A 21,224-nucleotide genomic window follows, 5' to 3' on the forward strand; every position below is an offset into this window, starting at 1 on the left:
GCTCTTAACGGTGAGCAGGTTAAGTAATTTTGGTCATACGTTTTTAAATACATGCATACATAGCTGTGTAAACATTCACACAAAAACCTTTAGAGTCAGTTCTGTAGTAGAGGTGATGCTAACTACAGAGGTGTGCCTTTGGCACCAATTGGCAACACGTCAATACATTGACAGCAAAAGGTGGAGAGTTGTTTGAGAGAGGTTACCTGCCCTCCAGGAAGAATGGATGTCTAAGCCTTCTTATTCTGACAGGAACTTTTTTCATTTTTCATTTTTCTTCTTTGCCTTTTCTTTCTTGAAATAAACAAAAGGTAAAAAATTAGATAAACAAGAATGAGTCCCAAGATGGCCATCTAAACACCCAAAATTCTGAGAACTTGAAATAATTCAGACCAAATACATGAGTAGACAGATCTAGGTACATTTCTAGTATGTGAAAATGTAAATACTATGGAATTCTGAGGGTTTGTCTTAACAAACCTAACTATTAAAAATATTCAAATTATTATCTTAAATATTTAAAATACTATACAGAATTAATGACAACATAACTTCTTTAGAAATATTTTGGAAATCACCTTAAATAAAAACAAAAGACATAAATTCTGTTATCTTTAGTATCTTTGTAAACGTAAGAAGTGTACAGAAATTTGAGTCTCTGTCTATAAGTCTTCATGACTCAGAATGAGGGTTGGTGTATAAATGCAAGTGACTATTGTCATTAAATTTCACAGTAGACCTCACTGTTGACATGCATTATATGCTTTTGCTTCAAGAAAGAAAACATACTTTTCCATTTTTCAATAGATACTTTTCCAAGTTTAAGATATTGCCATATATCAAACGAACCTCATCAACAGTCTGAATTATTTGATCTCTTAGACCATCACAACTTAGGATCAACATCATTTGGCACATATTTATGTAAGTTTCTATTAAAAATTTAAAGAAATAATACACTAGAGAAATTCACCCCTTATTCACTAGGTTGCAGTTTGACTGATAGATATTCCATTTTCTCTGAAGTTCTGAACTTCTCTTTTCAGTAGGATGGAAAACCTCTCACACAAATTTATCTATTAAAAATTAGGAGCCTTCCAAGGGACATCTCATAACTGATCCAGGAATCAAGCTGGTGAATAAATGGGCAAATTTCAGAGTCCAAATGAAGAGAAAATGAAGCATTTTTCTTAAATTATAGATTGTGATATAAATGGCCCAGAGAAAGACAGATTAGATATAAAATGTATATAGAAACTTCTAAGATTAGAATAGGAACTGGAAGGGATTACAATTTCATGATTTTAAGTAAGTTTAGAAAAAGAAGTAGCTAGCACCAAGGAAGTAGGCATTCGCTTTCTTTTTTTTTTTCCTATTCCACTGAAGAAATACTATTAGATTTCAGGTTCACAAACCAGGTCTGAAATCACCAATTTTTTCTTTTCCTCTGACTGTAGCAAAATTGCCTCCAGAGCTCTGTAATGTTAGGTGTTAATTATGTGCTGCAATGCAGTACATACTCTGAAAAGCAATATTGCCTTTGTCATCTGTGACTGATTACCCAATTCCGCCTGTGTTTGAAAGAAGTTATTTCCTGAAATTTGCTTTGTAATTCAGTTCGTGTGTCTGCTCATTAGTTTCTTTCAAGCTGTATCATTTTGCATACTTTATCACACAGACACCGGAAATGTAATGCTAGGAAATGTATTCACTGAAATACACTTGGTCGGCCCTGCTTTTGGTCAACAAGATTTTCCTTGGCCACAGCAGATGTGAAGTAGTGAGCACTGTATCATGAGTCCTGCTCAGTGAGCAAAGCATACGTCAATTTATCTTCAGAATTAATAATTTTTTGCCTCTTCTTCAAGAGAAATTAGCCTACTAGCCCTGCACCCCAGTGTAGGTGTCTGCCTCGAGTACCTGCAGTGAGTTTGGTGCGGTGATTTTTCAAGCTCAGCTGTCAAAAGTAACTGATACTCTGTCTGTAAGTAAATGTGTGTGTGTGTTTTACTTCTGAACTGAGTCTTCAGCTCTTGATCATGAATCACTTCAAGTTTAGTGATTGTTTTGTACCTGTTTACTCTTTCAGGCTTGTCTTAGGAAGAAAACCCTAGAGGCATTATTTGATCTTAAAGGTTACATTTCCCGCCATGAAACCCAAAGATGAGCTCTCAGATTACATTACTACTCCTGTTTGTAGTTCTTTAGTATAGCAAGCTGGGGCTAAACAGCTAATAGGCAGGAACAAACAATTAATTTAGGGAACCAGTTTGGGAATACTTGTACTACTGGATATGCTAAAAAAAATAGTTCAGGATTTTTGCTAAGAAAATAGCAGGGACTTGAAATTTAATTCAGGAAAATAAGTGCATCATGCCACAGAGGCCTCACTGCAAAACAGGATTAATTACTATCTCTTGGAATATCATTTTCATTCCATTACAGGAGAGCCAAAGGTGGTATCTATGTGTAGGCTGCAGACACTTAATTTTGGGAAAATTAACCTACTTATGAAACCAAGAGCTAAAACTAGTTTCCTAACTGAAGTTTTTTCATTCAGGACTGGACAATAAACTTCTTGAGTAATGATCAAAATCTTCAATTACCTCTAGTTTGAGGTTTAGATTTAATAAACAATCAGAGTAACACAGATTTTGGTTTTTTTCCTATCTACACCTCTTTGAATAACTACTATATTTAAACAAAGTGTGACTTCTTACACCAAAACAGATGTACCCTTAGCAACTAAAGCTAGGAATTTGGCAATGCCTCACAGTACCTGAATACTAAGTAATACACTCTAACACAATGGCTTCTAGACTATTTTGCATTGCAAAGTATTTTGTTTGTTTATTCTGAAGTCTAACTGTAAATGTCACCCCTAATACAAAAGACTGCTATTGTGTCTATCTCTAGCATTATTTTCCATTTAACTATGCTACCAACTCCAACTAATATAATGATGTACTCCATAGCTCCTGGGAGGGAAACACATAGAACATACAAATGTTCTATGCAAATAAGTTACGTACCTAAAGATAAAGGAACTTTAACATGAGGATGGTTAGTGTCGATTGTTAGAGCATAGGCTACTAAACAGCAGGATTTCTGCAAAATTTGAAGTAACACCCAGTAGCTGTGATCAAATCTTGGCACTGAACAAGTTCAGGGTGCTTATTTGCTCTGTTTCCACTGACAGTTTTACAGTGTGGTCCACAGCAGCAAACAGACAAAATAAACTTCACAGTTATTATGATCAGACATATTCCTAATTAAGTCTGGGGACCCATGAACTTAACACTGGCCTGCAGCCCACAATTGTGAAAGGAAGAACTACCTGCTTACATTTGTGATGGACTAAATATAGGCTGAATAAGAATTCTGCCTACATATATAAAGGACATTATACTAAGAATATTACATATGGATTTTACAACACTGATTTGTCCATAAACACAAACCCTGTTCACAAGCAAAGTATTTCAAGAGTTCCACCTCAGCCTAATGCACTTACCTTTTATATCTGCCAATGAGCTATTAAACAAAATCATTCAATACATCAATAACTTTCAACTCAAAAGATCATGAATATCATCACTTACTGAAGGTTTCTGAAGGCTGATAACTTTAAAATGTCTTTTTTCAATATAGCAGAATATTCAAATGCATTTGTGAAGCTATAGTCAACATACATGTATTTATGAATTTAGGTAGGCTCCTATGTGAGTGTCTGATACCAGGTCCTTTCTCCCATTCAGCTGATTGATTGATTATTGTGTGAATCAATGCATGAAGGTAACCAGGGTGATCACCAAGGCACAACTGAAAAGCAGAGAGCAAATTTCTTTCATTACCTTGCTAAAAGTGCTGGACAACAGAGACACTTGGGGACACAGGCTCCCTTAGGCTCATTTCATCCTAGCCCTGAGCAGAGGCTGGGGGGGGAGGGACTCACTGCTTGCCCCATTGTATCAAAAAACTTCTGTGCTTTTTACAAGCTCTGGGCTTTTGTGTTTTCTCTCCCAGCAGGAGGCTCAAGCCTGTCTGTGAAAATGCCTTTCAAGTATCTGATAACATTTATGTTATCTCTGCAGAAATTCTACTTCTCAAAACAGGCAGAGGATAATCAGCAATAGGCACAATACGTGTTTTCTCACACTGATATTCTTAGCCCTCCCAGCTGCAAGGCCCCTTTGAATGAAACCTCCTCACCAAATCTTTCCATTTTAACGCTTTCCTCCCAACAGCTGTATCAGCAGTAATCTGGTTACTATTGCACAGCTGATTCCACTACAATGGCACACAGGCAAATGAATACCTAGCCTTTAATACCTCTCCAGGTACATTTCTTAATAGTAGTTGTGTGCATTTAATTCTAGTTCTGTAAATCCAGCAAACTGAAAAGCTGAAACTGTGAAAAGCTGAAATCTGCGTATAAAAATCACCTGTTCTTGCTTCTGAACAGTCCATGAAGAAAGAATGTTTTTACTTAAAGCAGCACCCCAAAATAGTGAAAAAAGTTCAAATGTATGCACAGAAATAGGAAAAAATTCCAGTTTACCAAAAATTACATAATGCTACTACATGCAAAATACTTTTGAGAACTAGTAGATATAATGACTTTATTATCAAGCTATGAATATTCATTGAATTTTACTCTCAGGTATTTTACATGGATTTTAATTACTTCATTCTATAGTGACTGAAGAGAATATAAAAGTCTTATCCACATCTAAAACTACATATTTTGCAGACAATTGCTAGAATTCCATGGATATTCCAACAGATATTGTTCTATATGCAAATTTTAAGGATATAACTTTGATTTTGGCTAAAAATACAAGGTTTAATAACAATATTTTCTGTAAATACTGTTCTAGTTCTGTTCTTTCAGACAGTAGATACAGAAGTCACAAAAAGTACAGGTTGGAAATTACTTCAGGGGGTGTCTTGTCCAACCTCCTTCTCATAGCATCATCAGGTCTGAGGTCAGAACAGATTGCTCAGCACTTATCCAGCTTTATATTGACATCTCCAAGGACAGAGTCTCAAGTACAAAATCTCTGGAATACTTGTTTTCCTGCTTGATATCCTTGAGCAGAAAAGGTTTTCTCTTCCATTCAGTCTAAGATTTACCTGTTTCTTCTAGTGCCTACTGCTTATCATTCTCCCACCATGTACCACAGTAAAGAGCCTGACTTTGTCTCTGATTAACTCCTTACAGCTGCTGAGAAGCTGCTGTTGGCTTCATCTTGGTGTTACCTCTTTTCCAGAATGAGCAAGTCCCGGTGCCTCTGCCTCTTCTCCCAGGGAAACTTCTCCATCCCTGACCAGTTTAAGGTCTCTCTGCCAAGCCTGATTCAGATTGTCAGTGGCTTTCCTGGGAGGGACAGGGATGGGGGCATCAAGATGGGATGCAGTACCTAGATGTTATCTCATAGGTGCCAAGTAGAGAAAAAAAGTTCTCAGTGTCCTGGCTGTACCCCTGCGAATACTGCCCAGGATGCAGTTTGTTGTCCATTTGGTAGCCAGGGCACGCTGCTGGCTCATATTCACTTTCTGTTGGTCAAGGCCTCCAGGTCCCTTCCAGCAGAACAGCTCCCAGACAAGTAGGCATGAGCCTGTGCTGTTGCACTGGTGCTCCACAGGGGCAGAACTTCTAATTTTTCACCTACTTGGTAACTGTGCTATCCGGAACCCCCTCCAAGTCCCTGATAACACTGTGAAACTGGATATGTAATTTTTGTACTCTATGTGTCACCAGCATCACCTATTTATCACTGCCCTCTGATGCCAATAATCTATAACAAATTTTACCCCTCTTACTGTCTAGCAATCCAGACCCTATAATGAAAACCTAGATTAAAAAAATAATTGTGGGAGATGGTGTTGAAAGCCCAGCTAAAGTAAAGGAAAATTGTACCTCATGCTCCCCCCTCACCCACTTATGAGCTTATGCTGACACTGCAGTCAGGTACACATCACAGCTTCTGCAAAGTGATGAAACACTCATCCAGTCATCACCCAGGTGAAAAATATGATCAATTTGATGTTTAGACAGTACTTGTAAAATTTGGAGAAGAGAAGAAGCAAATTTACAGCTCACAATGCCCTGAAGTAGACAATGAATTAAAAAATAGCCCAAGTCTGTGGGAGTTTTGTTAGGTAGTTTGTTTTGTTGTTCTGTTTTGTTTTGATGGTGTTTTTTGACATTGCTTGTAACAGGACACAGGCAATGTGATAGGCTAACAGAAAGGACTTGGGACTCGTCAAGTTTCACCCAGACTTTTCGGTGTGTGCCAGAAGATTTATTTTTGGCTGCACTAGCAGTTATCTAATGACCAGCTCACTGTTATTTTTCTTTAGCTTTTGTTTAGATTTGTACAGTTGTGTGATGTCAGGCCTATTTGTTGTCAGCAGGTATTCTGAGAACAGATATCTACGATGCTGATAAAATAGAATATGGAAGAAAACCAGCATGAGATTACAGCAGGGGATCTGAATTTACAGGCACACAGTGTCTACAGGGTTTTAAACAATTCACCAGGAGCTAATCAATGGTAAAAGGAAGGCACCCTTGGGAGACTTGCAGCACCAGTCTCCATAAAAAAAAACACATCACAGATGGTATATTTGAATATAATGTGGACTTACACACCAATAAAGATCAAGACATCTTGTGCTAGCAAAAATAAAGTGCCCTCCAATATGTCCTGCAGTGAGGAGAAACCACTAACAGCATCATCATACTCCACTCATGAGGAACGTAGGATGATGAAAAAGCTCCCCCAAACTGATGGCTCACACCCAAGTGAAATGAAGTTGAGAAGAGAGAAAGAAAAATTCACTAGAAACTTCATGTACATCTGTTTTTAACTTTACATAATTTGACCGTGAAACACTGTTATCACTGTTAGCAAACTATTAATAATCCTTTTTTATACTAAACTAATAATAATTCATTTTATACAGATAAGATTTTAATTCTAATTATAAATTCATGTGTTTGCATTGGTGCAAACAGTGTTTTTTAAAAAAGATTTGGAATATAAAAAATTTATGAGAATTCCAACAACCTATTCTACAAGTTGAATGGACTAAATTGACAACACTTGTTTTTGTTATTATTTTCCCCCCAACAAGGATCTTTTACACCATGATGTTCTTCTTTTTAACTGAAAAAACCAAGCACACATCTGTGTCTGTAATTGCAGTGGTTTTGCATTCAAATGCAAAACAAAAGGGGGCAAACAAATCTTCTGTTTTTTTCCTTGACTGGGATACAGAATGCTATGGTTGTATACAATTGTAGGATCAATGTAGAATGTTGACCAGTTGGAGAAAAAAACAAATTAAACATATTCACTGTTTAGTCCTTTAGATGGCTATAATTTTCTACTTTTCTCCTCACTTTAATCTAGAGTATATCTGCAGCATAAGAATCAAATTCAAAATCAATTTTCAGCACATGCAAAATCCACGCAAAAATGATAAACCAAATTATCCAAAGCTTTATGGAAGATATACCCAGCTTTGGGAAAGAGGACTGTTGACTTCTTTGTGCAATTTATTAAATAATACAACCCATTCCAATTTAGAGTCAGTAGGCAGGATGATAAGAAGCAGCAGCTCTTGTAGTTTTCTTTTATGCTGGATATCAGAAGAATCTGCTGGCTAATGTTAATGGAGGATAACTGTCCTGCACAACCAATTAGAGCTACAGATTCTAATCAACAAACAAAGTAGCTGAATGTGAAACTATCTGTATTAATGATGAAGTGTCTTTCATTAGACAGGCACAACCTCATTAAAGAAAAATATTTTTTGCTTGTGTTCCAATCTTTTCTGCAGCACTGGCTACAGTTTCACCAGTCAAAAGAGAATATTTACTGAGCTGTTACCAAATTCATAGTCAAGTAATACAGAAAAATATATCTATAGACTCTGTATCAGATGTGTAAATACATAATTTGTTTTTAATTGGTTTAGAAGTATGATTACAATTATACTTCTTGAAGAATACTTACAGAGATATTTAAAAATATGCCTGCTCTTCTCATGTTTTAATTTGTTCTACATGTCCTTGTCAAAAAGAAATTAATTTTCTCCAGCGTGTCTGCATATACCCACTTCAGTTAGTGATAAATCAAAGTGTTATCTTTAAGAACACAAAAAAGTTACCCAGATATCAACCATTCATCAGAACAACTTGACACAGCTTAAGAAAATTATTCCCTATACTAGTCATATATATTGATAACAAGACATAAATAGGTATTAAATCCAGCATCCTAGGTTGAAAATCCTTTTAATGACAAAAAGCACAGCAAATCCTTTAAAGACAAGTACTATAAATGATTGTAGCTTTCTCCATTGTAAGTTAGACACATGAACTGTATAGAATTATTTGTGCTTGATTTTTGCACACATGTGAATCCAGTCACACAGAGCTTTTCTGTAAATTTTAGTGCCCATGTTCTCTTGCATTTAGATTTTTATACTGCCCTGTAAGGACACTTTTACTTGAAAGATTCTTCTAGTCTCTTCCTTTTTATTCAGTGTTTACCTTGTCTAGGTTAAAAACTTTCTGGATTGCTTGGGCAGAGAGTGGTGGTGAATGTATTTCCATACAGTTGGGTCTGGGCATTAGTAGTGCTCCCCAGAGCTCAGCGTTTAGGTGAGTCCTGTTAAGTATCTTTATCAATGATCTGGATGAGGATGGCGAGTGCACCCTCAGTAAGTTCACAGATGACATAAGCAGGGCAGAAGTGTTGATCTGGTCGAGGGTAGGAAGGCTTTGCAGAGGGATCTGGACAGGCTGGATCAATAGGCCAAGGCCAATGAGGTTCAACAAGGTGAAGTGCTGGGTCCTGGATTTGGGTCACAACAATTCTTTCAGTACTACAGGCTGGGGGAAGACTGACTGGGAAGTGGCCCAGTGGAAAAGGACCTGGGGCTGCTTGTTGACAGCAGCTGAACATGATTCAGCATGTGCCCAAGTGGCCAAGAAGGCCAAAGGCACCCTGGTCTGTATCAGCAATGATGTGGCCAGCAGGACCAGGGCAGTGATTGTCCCCCCTGTACACAGCACTGGTGGGGCCACACCTCAAATCCTGTGTCCAGTTCTGGGCCCCTCACAGCAAGACAGACCTTGAGGTGCTGGAGCATGTCCAGAGTATGGCAACAGAGCTGGCAAAGGGTCTAGTGAATAAGCTTCAGAGACTGGAAAATGTGATCTGTTTCAAGACATCTTGGGGTCTTGGAATGTTAGCAGAGGGTGAGTCAGATCTTGCTCTGGTGAAGTGGTACCCAGCCCCCAATACCTCCCAGCCCCACAGCATCTGTCAATCATGGCACACTGGGGACAGCCCCAGATTTGCATAACCCAGTGCCTGAATGGACAAGAGACTGAAAGTCCCTCCTGGGAGGAAGGCACAGGATGGGCCAGAAAGGTTTAAGAAGGGTCACCACAAGGTGAGCATGTTGTCCTTTAACCCTACCTTCATCTTGGAGTTTTACAATGCTCCTAAACCAGGAGTTAATAGCTATGTATCTGTTTTTCTATAGCCTTCCCATCTGTCTGGTTTTGCCCCTTTCTTCTCTCTTCTCACAGAACATTAACATCGACTAGGTTAATGGAGGATAACTGTCCTCCATTAAGATAGATTTTATAATAAGATTTTCTATATTCAAGATAAGATTTTCTATATTAAATGGGCTCAGTCTATGCTGTAATAAGGGATGTTATGCAGTATTTATTCTTTTCCCAAAGTTCCTTAATTTTCCATAATTTGCCAGTAAATTTTTGTGTATTTTTACTTCTTGAGGATATCTGGTTGGATTTTTCTCCTTTGCACCTATCCAAAGCAAAAGAACCTTGGTTTAGCCCTAGATTTGAGTGATGGGGGTGTAACAGTAAGTCCTATGAAGAGCAGCTGAGGGAGCTGGTTTATTTAGTTTGGAGAAAATCCAAGGCTCAGAGGGTACTTTATCTCTCTCTACAACTACCTGAAAGGAGGTTTGTAGAGAGCTGAGTTTCGGCATCTTCTTCCTGACAGCAAGCAACAGGACAAGAGAACACAACCTCAAGTTGCACCAAGGGAGGTTCAGGTTGGGCATCAACTTAACTGAAAGGGATGGTTCAGCATTGGAATGGATTACCCAGGGAGGTGGTCATCATCCCTGGAGGTGTTCAAGAAATGACTGTACATGGCACTGAGTGTATAATCTAAACCTAATGATTCTACAATTCTATGATTCTACACTTTCACGAAATCAGTGATGTGGACTTGGCAAGACATACACAGACAATGCATAAACTTACAAGCCCTGCATCAGTCCCCCTTAGGAAATTTGCCATTGGCTGCAAATTACAATGAAAAGTGGAGAGAGAAATCTTACAACATTCTCAAAAAGACTTTTTAGTCTGTCGAAACTTTACACACAGATTACCAAATGCATAATTTCTATGAAGACTATGATTGAAATTTGGGACAGTATCTAAGAAAAATAATAAAGCAAAACTACAAAATTAAGGCAATGGGAAGGGAGAAAGGGTAGATGAGAAAGAGTCTGAAAGGAGAAGAAGAGAGAATCTGAGGTTAGAAGAAGTTGTGAAAACACATGAGCAAAGCAGAAAGCAGGACACCGGACCAAATTACAAAGGGGCAGTTGAAGATTAAATAAACCACAGAAATGTGACATCAGGAAGATTCTGTGATTCAAGACCATGTCATGAAAGTGTCCGAAAATAAAATATTAAGGAATAATAAGCAAATAAGGATTTGCATTGAGAAGGAGTTGAGAAAATATGAGGGGACTTAAATGCTATCTTTATTTAAGTAAAAATAAATAAGTACATAAATATAAATGGTAGAAATGGTCAGATATGAGAATGGTGCAGAGACAGAAACATTTATTTAAGAAAATGAGTGGCAAATAAAAAGAAGTAGCAAATAAAATTGTATACTCTTAAAGGTCCTTAATCTTCATTTTTCCCATATCCTAATTACATGGTTAGCTGTGCTAGGAATTTGCATCAGAAAACGTCCTTGTTTTTGTTGAAAATGTACTTATAAAAGTCAGCCATCAAAGTAAGTACCATTCTATTTCAATTATTTATTTACCATATGTAAAGATTGGATTTCTTTCATAAATATTAAAAACAAACAAACCCAACCAACCAATCAAACCCCAAGAACCTTGATGTGTCAGTTGTCTTGGCAGTCTAGATCACATTGCAGAATTACAGATTATATTGATTTAGTGCTACAGTCTATTATTTAGATTACTAGACTTCTATGAAGATCATAAAGTGATCATTGAGTTATTAGGTCAGTATATCCCTCCCTAGCACAAATGCTAATCTGAAAGACTAGCAGCTGACTTCAGTTCCTTTTTTTCCCTTTTGCACCATGCCTTTCCTCAGTTACTCATGCTTAATTGCCAAATTTAATAGAGTCTACTTCATTCATAGTAATTTCCTCAGGTTTAATGGTTTTTATGCAGAGCTACCTGTGCAAGGTATAAAAGAAAAGGATTCCTAGTCACATCTGCTGCTTACGAAGTGATAACAATAACCGTAAGTTCTAGGAAACTTATAACACCTAAGGAAAGTCATACTTACTCCATACCTGAAATCTTCCTCCCAAGAATAGGTAAGATGATATTGATGATATGTCCATGGAAGAGGAATGAATCATAGATGCTGAATTCCCAGACTGTATCACTAAAAGGGAAAATGAGCTCAGACACAGTTGCAGAATCAGAGACATCCAGTTTCCACCTTCTCTGGGAGAGAAAGGATAAAAAAGAAATCAGTTCCAAAAAAAAATCTTAGATCTGCAAGAACATTTTTTATCTGGCCCATCTAAAAGCTACTCCAAAATATAGGATCAAAAATGCACATATCAGAATAAGGGTCTAAGATACACTGTTTCTCTCCATACTATCAGCTATGCTATCACACATGCACTATGTTATTTCCAGCTTCCATGCAATTCTTTTCTTGTTTGTTCCATCTCGAGTTAAGGCTCTAACCCTTTTCCTTCCCCTTATTAGACATCTCTGTTTATCTCTACCCACAAGTCATCTCTACTATCATCATTCTAATGCTTAATATTAAAATCATACCTATAATATGAGTTCATTTTTTTCTACATATTTTTGCCTTTTTTTTTTTTGCAAGCAATAGTAGCAAATTCTCAATGGTTAATTGTGCAGAAACTGTCCATGGTACTTCTTTTCTGCTAGAATGTACATGAATGCTGTGAGAAATGAAGGTATTTGAAAAAAAGTTATTTGCCATTTAAGCTATCTTGCATCATCTACATGCATTTATATTAACAGAAATCTTGTGATCTTTATCAAGTATTTTTTTAATATATAAAATTCCTCACCAATGCACCAGTAGTAATTGGCCTAACACAGAACCAATACAAAGAGGAATAGAAAAAAATCTCAGTGATGCATGATATTTTTTAGCAAGCCATTTAATTAAAGCTTTGAGCTGAGCAGAGTATGAAATCTGTAGTTAAGGCTGATTAGTCTGCAGATTATAAGACCCTCTTATAATGTCAGAAAATAAGAAACAAATTTCACACCAGAGAGTGACTTACAACCTTCTGCTGTCAAATGGAAATGCAAAGATGTCTGAAAGCATAGCCGCAAGGCTGAGATGCTAGTTAGTTATGAGGAGGGTAAAATAAGTGTAAATCATGTTTGCCCTTTCAAGTTTAATAATTAAAATTGGCAATGGTGTTAGTATTCTCATTAAATTTTGAATAAACAAAAATCATCTAAACTCCTGTAGAAACCTAATTAAAAAAAAAATCAGAGATAACAATACCACCAATGAAAACAGTATTTTAAGGAAAATTCTTCAAAATGGGAGGGTTTTTTGGAGATGATCGTGAGGAATTAATAAAATGAAAAATGAACCGAGAAAGAACTATAGTGGATAAATTCTCATATTATAGACATTCATAAATATGGCTAAACCTTCAACAAAATCTAAAAAAAATTTTTCATTATTAAATTTCTTGTCCTGTAAATACCCCTTTTCTGTAACCTGCATACTCCTGTACCTTTAACATAATGCCTTATGCAAAAAAGATAATATTGATCTATTTCTAGGCTAAGTTTTTACTCAAAACAAAAAAAATCCACCTTGAAAAGTTTAAAACTAATGTGGGAAATTAATGTCATGCCATCAGAGCATACATTAAATGAAGGTATTACACCTACATTAATAAGCCCAGTATGTTGAAAAGTGACAACTGTTTCAGTGACAGAGGAATGTTAATTTATTTATGCAAGTTTCAGGCCAGATCTATCCTGGGATGCATTATTTGAATGTGTATGTGGAAGCACAGATTTGCTTACCTGCTTTTATATTCACACAGTGGAAAATCTCCTCTAAATTGTTCAGTGTTGAATTTTTGTTATGTTTTTATGAAGGTTTAAGTCTGTCTGATAAAATATGACCAGGCTAGCAATCTACATATAAATGGATTAAACATTTAAATGGATAAATATGGTGGAAGGCTGCTCAGAAACCCTGTCTTTGCACTGGCACATCACCTAGCATTGAGATATGCTGAGAACTTGAGTAATTTTGAGCAGTTCAGTTGACAGCAAATCAACTACCAGAGCAGGTTAAATCAAAAAGAGCATTTATTATCTTTTTTGTGCATTTCAAACCCAATCAAGCAACCAAACAACCAACCAAGCAGAAAAAATAGAGCGTTCCTAAGACACCAAAGTTTCTGTTCTGAGCCAGAGATGTATTATCTCTTTGCTTGGTACAGTATAGCTTTCCTACAGAAAAAGGAGAGACAGCTCATCTTTTGATTAATTCATAAAAGGATTTCCTTCCAGACCTCCAAATATTTCACTTACATACATGAAACAATAGCACTCATACAAAATAGCTATTTTAAACTCTCCAAAACCTCCTGTGGTCATTGCACAGAAGTTCACTGAAGGTATAGAATAAAGTGAGATGAAATATTCCCTCCAAAACTGAAAAAGTAAAGTATTAATAAGAATTTCTGTGTTATAGCATGATAAGTTTTCATTACAATTCTCTTGGAATGGTCTGTATTACTCAGAAGTAAAACATACTGAATTGTATGACTTCTGTAGACTAAGACAGAAATCATAGTGATATTCTTGACTGCGGCAAGGCATGCAATTTTTGTATGCTGTAATATATTTCATGCTGTCTTAAAATTCTGATGCACTTATTAATTTAATCCACTTTGCTTTAACTGATAATTCCTGTCTGTAAATGGGCTGGAGGTTAAGCTTGTGTTTTCTCTATATGTGCTGTTTATCAAACCATGTCTGTCTATCCATCCATTTACCATAGTATTCATGTCTGCTGATTTTAACAACACTGGAAAAACACATAGGAAACTCAAAAAAAGCATCACACATTTTTTTAATGAAAATAGACTACTGGACATAAAAGTGTCCATTATGATGTTCTGTGGTGTGGAATATCCCTTTTGGTAAGTTTGGGTCCCCTGTGCCCGATCAGCTATGGTGCCTTACAGTTTCTTTTGTACACCTCTTCAATGGCAGAGCACAAGACAAGGGGGGAAAAAAGTCCTTCACTGTGTTCTACCACAGCTTTTCAAATATCAAGGTGACTGGTTCAACCACTTCCTCAGCTTGCTCCCTCAGGACCATGAGGTACATCTCATTGCACCTATGAGTGCATCGCAGCAGGTGCAATGGACTTGTGCAGCTTTAGTTCCTTAGATAATAAAGAGCATGATCTTCTGCAACATGTGATTTTTCATTCTTCCAATCCCTGCCTTTGCTTTCTGTGATTTGGGTAGTGTGGCTAGAGAACTTACTGGTGAAGATTGAGGCAAATAGTCCTTGAGTACCTCAGCCTTGTCTATGTCCCAGCTCACCAGATCTTACGTTTTCTTTCAAAGAGGGCCTATGTTTTCCGCAGTTTTCCTTTTATCACCAGCTCAACTATAGAAGTCTATCCTTTTTTCTTTTGCCTGAATGGCCAGGTTAAGTGCTATAGGACTTTTGCTTTCCTAACCTGATCCTTGATGGCTCACACTACCTCTTTGTATTCCTCCCAGACTACGTGTCCTTCCTTCCATTGTAGACTTACTTTTAGTGTTTATATTTGTCCAGGAGCTCCTTGTTAATCCATGCAAGCTTCCCAGTCTTTTTGCCTTTCTTCCTCTTTTCTGGAATTCATCACTCCTGAGATTGGAGAAGGTGTTCCTCGAATAGTAACCAGATTCCTTGGAGCCCTCTTCCTTGCAGGGCTTTAGTCCATTGTACTCTACCAAACAGACCCCAAAGAGGTAAAGGCCTTCTCTTCTGAAGTCCAGGGAATGAGCTTGCTGTGCACTTCCTCCCAGTCCTAAGAATCTTGAATGCCACCATTCTGTGGTCAGCTGCCCCTGAGCTCCACATTCCTCATCATCATGTCCATGGATGAGAACAAGGTCCAGCATAGCACCTCTCCTTGCTGGGTCCTCTGTCACTTGGAGAAAGAATTTATCCTCAGTGCATTTCAAGAAACCCCTGGATTTCTTATGCCCTGCTGTGTTGTCCTTACAATGGATATTTTAGTGTTTAGAGTCCCTATGAGGATCAGGGCTTGTGAATGTGAAGTTGATTCTATCTCTCTATAGAGGGCTTTATCCACTTAATATACCTGGTCTTGTGGCCCCTTGCAGATCTCCACCACAGTGTCACCTGTCCATGTCCTCCACTTAATCCTGACTCAGAAACTCTTGGTCAGCTCCTCATCTATCCTCAGGCAGCACTCCATGCACTTCTGCTGGTCATGGACAGAGATGTCAACACTGCCTCCTCATCTCCCTGCCCATCCTTCCTAAAGAATCTGTATCCTTCTAACCCAACACTCCAGTCACAAGAACCATTCCATGATGTCTCTATGATGCCAGTAAGATCACAGCCCTATACACATCTCTAACTTTTCTTGGTTTTTTTTTCCCCATGATACAAGTTTGCATAGAGGAATTTAAGTTGAGCTCCCAATGAAATGACTTATTGGATGGGGTGGCTGGAATTTTTTTTGCTACTGCCCTTCAGGTGTTGTCCTCCTGACCTGTGATCCCTTTCCAGGCTCAGGGTAACACTTTCTGGCTGTAACATCTAACTGGTAGGAGTGGGATGGATAGAGCCCACTTCATCAACTTGGCAAGCCCATGGCTGAAGACGCTTCATCTCTGGCAGATGAAACCTGACCAGCCTGCTGTAGACCAGTTCTCTCAAAGCAAGTCCTGGTTAATTAGTCAAACTCCTGGCTGTGGCTTTTTTAGCCATTTGTTAATGGTTAACAAACAAAAGGTTAATGCTTAATTTGGCTGGCCTTTTCAAACCCTTTCCCTCTGACCAGGATGATTGATGCAGACATTCAGCTTATATACAACACTAAAAAAGTTCAGAACACAAAAGTGTTTCAGAGGAAGAGGGATGTAAAGCAAACACTCAAAAGAAATGCCATTTAGAAGGTGACAGAGTTATGGCTCCACTGCAGCTTCATTGCAGCTACAGCTACAGTTTAAAAGGTCGTGTGTCATTTTTCCCCACAAGTGAATGATTGTTCAAAATTCCTATTCAAAAGTCAATCAACACACAACTTAAGAGTGTTGCTGTACAAAGCATGAATTGATAGCAGCATCTCAATTTCATGGGCTGGGAATGGATTCATGAACATTGTGACTAAAACTGCTTATTAATTTATGGATTGCTAAATAAAAATACCAAGGACATAATTCTTCAGTTGCTTTGTGTGGCACAATGCATTTCTGTGAAGGATATTTACTTTATATTTATGGAGCTGTGTTTGGCATTTGGGTTTGCACTTTTCTGGAAAACTAACATGAAAAGTGAGGCATATAATCACATCTGTGGTTTCTGTTGGAGAGCCAGTGTCTTTCTCATGGACAGATAGCATCTTGGGTTAGATGAAAACAAAGGACCTAGACAATGTTAGAGATTCTGTGACTCAGATTGGTATTCAAACTTATCTGTATTATCGCTAAACTGAAAGTATAAGTATTCTGCATGTATAAGTATTCTGTAAGAAAGAGTGCCTTGTAACTGTGTGTTTCTAACCTTCTGATCCAATATACCTTTTCAATAGACGACAATGTAATCTCAAATTAAAGTAAAATTTCAAGAGAAATAGTGCTCTGTCATATCATTAGAGGTTCCTATGTAATAAGCACCTTGTGGGTTACATCCGAGGAAATAGAAGTTAATCTCTTTAGAGCAACCAGACACAACTTCAGTGCTTTATACCTTTCAGGAAACCATACTTATTTCAGGTGATCTATAACTGCATTTTTTAATTTTCTACATGTTTTTATTTCCTCTATAATAATATTTTTAGTAAAAGTAAATGATCTTTCAAATTAAAACTTATAAAATGCAAAAAAAGTTATTTGAGGCAAAAGTATTGAAAATAATTTGTCTATGCATAAAAGCCAATTTCTCAAGAAAATATAATTTTGATGTACAAGCATTTAAATTATTTGAACAAAATGGGCATTTGTATAAAAGAGGTTTCTGTTACTTTTATAAATTAATTTAAACGAAGACAGAGTCAAAGAAGGCAATCCAAACACAAGAAAATAACAGTAATATATTTTCAAATACTTCATCCATAACTAAATCATTCCAAACACTGATACTTTGCAAATGAAAAATTGTTTCAATGGCTTAAGAATTTTGTAAATAAAGCTGACAATGTGTTATCTAAATTATCTAAATGAAGATGGAAGAAAGAGTAAGAAAAATGCAGAACATCCTTACTCCTGAAATAGATCTCCTAATGTTTTGCTTTAATCATAATAATAATAATAATGTGTCTTTCTGTTGAACTCATCTAAAAATTTCAAAAAAGACCCTAGAAAAAAAAAACCTCATCTTTATAACGCGAGGCTCTGTTGAAAAAAAAACCCTTTTATGTTACATCAATATTTTCACTGGATTTGAAATAAATAAACATGGAGAATATATCCCAAGTATCTAAAATGTACAAAAAAGAAAAAAAAGAGTAAAAGAATTTAAGAAAATGCTGAATACCACTCCTGAATGAAACAAAAATTCTTTTAAAAAACGTAATAATATAAACATTTTTGTTTATGCTTCAAAGCAAGTGTCAGCAAGTTCCAGTAAATTACATGAAAAATTGCAAGTGGACTTCATTACTCTTTCCTCCCATTTCAATGAGACAGCATTACTCCCTTCCCCATACCAGATGAGGCATCATCAGTACTCGCAGATCCTTTCCCATCCTTTTCTTAGGATGACTAGTGATGGAGATGTGACTGCCTTTTCACCAAGCACTTTCAGTGTTTCATTTATATTTTTTTTTCCTAATATTTTACTTGACTTCGTTTTGTTGCAACAGAAGTCCATTATTTCATATTTCTAGGTATGGCAGATAGGGAAGATAGACCTTTCGCTTCCCTTTTGCATCAGCTTCTAACATTCTTGAAGAGTGCTTCATCCCTTCTGTATTCCCCTTTTTCTTGTAACAAATTTAATTTTTCTTGATGTGCTCTCAAGCCCTGATACTTTTTAGTGAAATCATTGGATATTTTCCAAGGAATGTTCAAATCTCTTCCTTCTCAATGGGCAGTCCCCAGTATTTTCAGTAGTGTTTTCAGGAAGGCATTACCAATCCAGAGCAGGCCAAAGACAATGTAGTCAAGAGTAAATCTTGCTCTACTATGTATGGCCTCCATGCACAGTCAGTTCAGGATGAGAGATCTGCTAAAGGGAGGCTTTCTAGGCCTTTTTGAAGCTAGACAGTGTTGGTGGAAGGGCTCTACATACATCTCCTTTTCATAGGAGTTTTATTTCAAATTTCTTGTCGCATATCTTTTAATTTATTTTTTTCATAATACAATCTTTGTGCCTCTTTCAATATAGCTGTCATTTATTCACCTCCTTATGACATCCTAATTTTCTGATTTTTTTTTTCAAATAACAGTTGCTCAAGCTTTTGCTCCTGTTTCTGTATATGTGCTATTAATTATTCCTGTGCAAAGTACTTTGTACATTCATCCAGTTTTCAGGCCATTTCCCAAACTATCCAGATGGCTTTGAATTCTAATCTTCTTATCCTCCACACCTGCACCTTTCTCCAGGTTTGTTTCAACTTAAAATTTAGTAAGCATATTTTATATTTCATTTATATTTCAACCTGACCAACTAATACTAATGAAGCAAATTCATGCTCTGAACTACATGTGCAGAGCATGAATTTGACATAGCCTTCTCTTTTAACAGTGACACCTATTATCTCTCTGGAAATGACATTTTCCAACAAGTTCTGCCTCCATGCTATAAAGCCAACAAATAGAAAACGTCCTTTCTTTAACATCCTCTGAAACACTCAGGAGCTCTATTTAAGGTCAAGATTTGATAGATTTATGATGGTGTAAACAACAGAAAAGGACATCCTACAAGAAAAACTGATGAACACCTATCTGCTGAATTCCATTAAACCATTCCTTTGGAGACCTACCTTGGCATAAGGGAAACAGATGCTAACAATAATGATTTTACATATAATTTGACACAAGGTTCATCTCTGTCACCTAACTAAATTATGAGGCCTTTCAAATAAATTCAAATAAGGGGAAAATATGTTTCCTTGAAATCATGGTTAAACAAAAGCCTGAAAAGAGGTATGATCCTGAATTCTTCTGCTACTCATGTGACACTACTTCAGTAACACAAATTTTATTCCAGTTTAGTCATGTGAAATGATACAATAAATCCTTGTGTACCTAAAAAAAATAATATAAAAGACCCTTTTATGCCTCTGGTCTAAATATTGTTATTACTTTTAATTATTCTAATATTCATTGTTACCCTAAACTAAGAAACAACCTAATCTGCTGAGAGAAAATCATAATAAAAATATCATATATTGCCTTTTATTCATGTGAAACACAGTCCATTTTAAATGATGATAGAATAAACAATTTGAATGACTTGCAACATTCTGACTACTAATAGATTATTTTTAATTGTCAAATAAATTTACTGTTTACTTTTCAATGATTAGAAAAGCTTCAGAGAAAAAGAAGTGCCAGGGTATAAAAAATTCTGTGCTTTTATTCTCTATGTTTTGTGTTGGTTTCAGAACAGTTACATCTTATGCCATAAGCTCTTTAGGTTGCAAAGGAAGGAACAGATAATTTCATAATTAATGATAAAGCCACATCTAAAGACTCAAGACCTATTGAATTTGTCAATGCAGAAACACTTAAGAAAGTTAATCTGAAGTAACTTTTAAAGTAGAGTAATTAAATGAATTAAAGCCACATATTGATCCTTTTATTCAGATTTTCAATGCCTTTAATTCCATATAGTCTACTTCAGACTTCAAACTGAATTAAGCTTAATTAAATTAGGGACATTTTAATTTTGAATATGGGTCTACACTGAGGCTAATACATTTTAACACATTTAGCATTTAACATGCACGGGACTGCAGAAACTGTAAAAAAAACCTACAGTGAATTACTTATTTAATAGCAGCTACCTGTGCTCGCATACTTTCTCCAGAGATGGTCCAATGTAAGATATTGTCTTGCAATGAAATGGAACATGTTGATCATTTATTTATATCTTACTTTGACATGTTGGGTAAATCCCTTTTATTTCCGCACTCAATTGATTTGGATAAGCTTTCTCAAGCATGCAAGGCAAATACTTTTTTGATGCAATTAAGTCTGAAAAAGTTCAATGAGAAACTGACTTCCAAACACAAAAAAAATGTTATTTTGTATTTTTTTCCTTTATGTGTGTATATGAGCTATTATTCTGTTTCACACAAGCAGTTCATTTTTCTGAAGACCTTAGAAAGACAGTTTTGATGGAAAATTGTTCACCACCCCTGACCATGGTAATGACAATGCTTGTTCTCTTGTGAGAATGAAAAGCATCTCAGAAATGCCTTACTGAACTGACCTTATCAGACTTGTTTTGGGGAGAAATTGCTCCGTTAGGCAAGAAAGATGAAATCTGTGTTCTTAAGTGTGTCCACTTATGTCGTGATTTAGGAATGCTAGTCCCCAATTTAGCATTCGCTCTGAAACACACTTAAAACCAGGCACCATTTGCTCATTCTCTGTTCTCCCATCCCCCTCCCCCAGTGGTGGACTGGAAGGGAGGATGTGACTCAGAAAAGGGTA

The 21,224-nt window shown here is 36.6% G+C and overlaps 1 long non-coding RNA gene across 1 annotated transcript in view; it reads right to left on the bottom strand.

Moving 5' to 3' along the window:
- Window positions 1-212: 212 nt before the first annotated feature.
- LOC118701986 (uncharacterized) overlaps window positions 213-21,224 on the bottom strand; it is a 43,079-nt gene continuing 22,067 nt past the window's right edge. The window contains exons 3-4 of the long non-coding RNA XR_004982618.2: window positions 11,634-11,790; window positions 213-294 (exon numbers count right to left, since the gene is read on the bottom strand). This is a non-coding gene — a long non-coding RNA (uncharacterized LOC118701986). The remainder of the gene's footprint in view (window positions 295-11,633; window positions 11,791-21,224) is intronic.

This window comes from Molothrus ater, chromosome 1, assembly GCF_012460135.2.
Source record: "Molothrus ater isolate BHLD 08-10-18 breed brown headed cowbird chromosome 1, BPBGC_Mater_1.1, whole genome shotgun sequence".
Taxonomy (NCBI): domain Eukaryota; kingdom Metazoa; phylum Chordata; class Aves; order Passeriformes; family Icteridae; genus Molothrus; species Molothrus ater.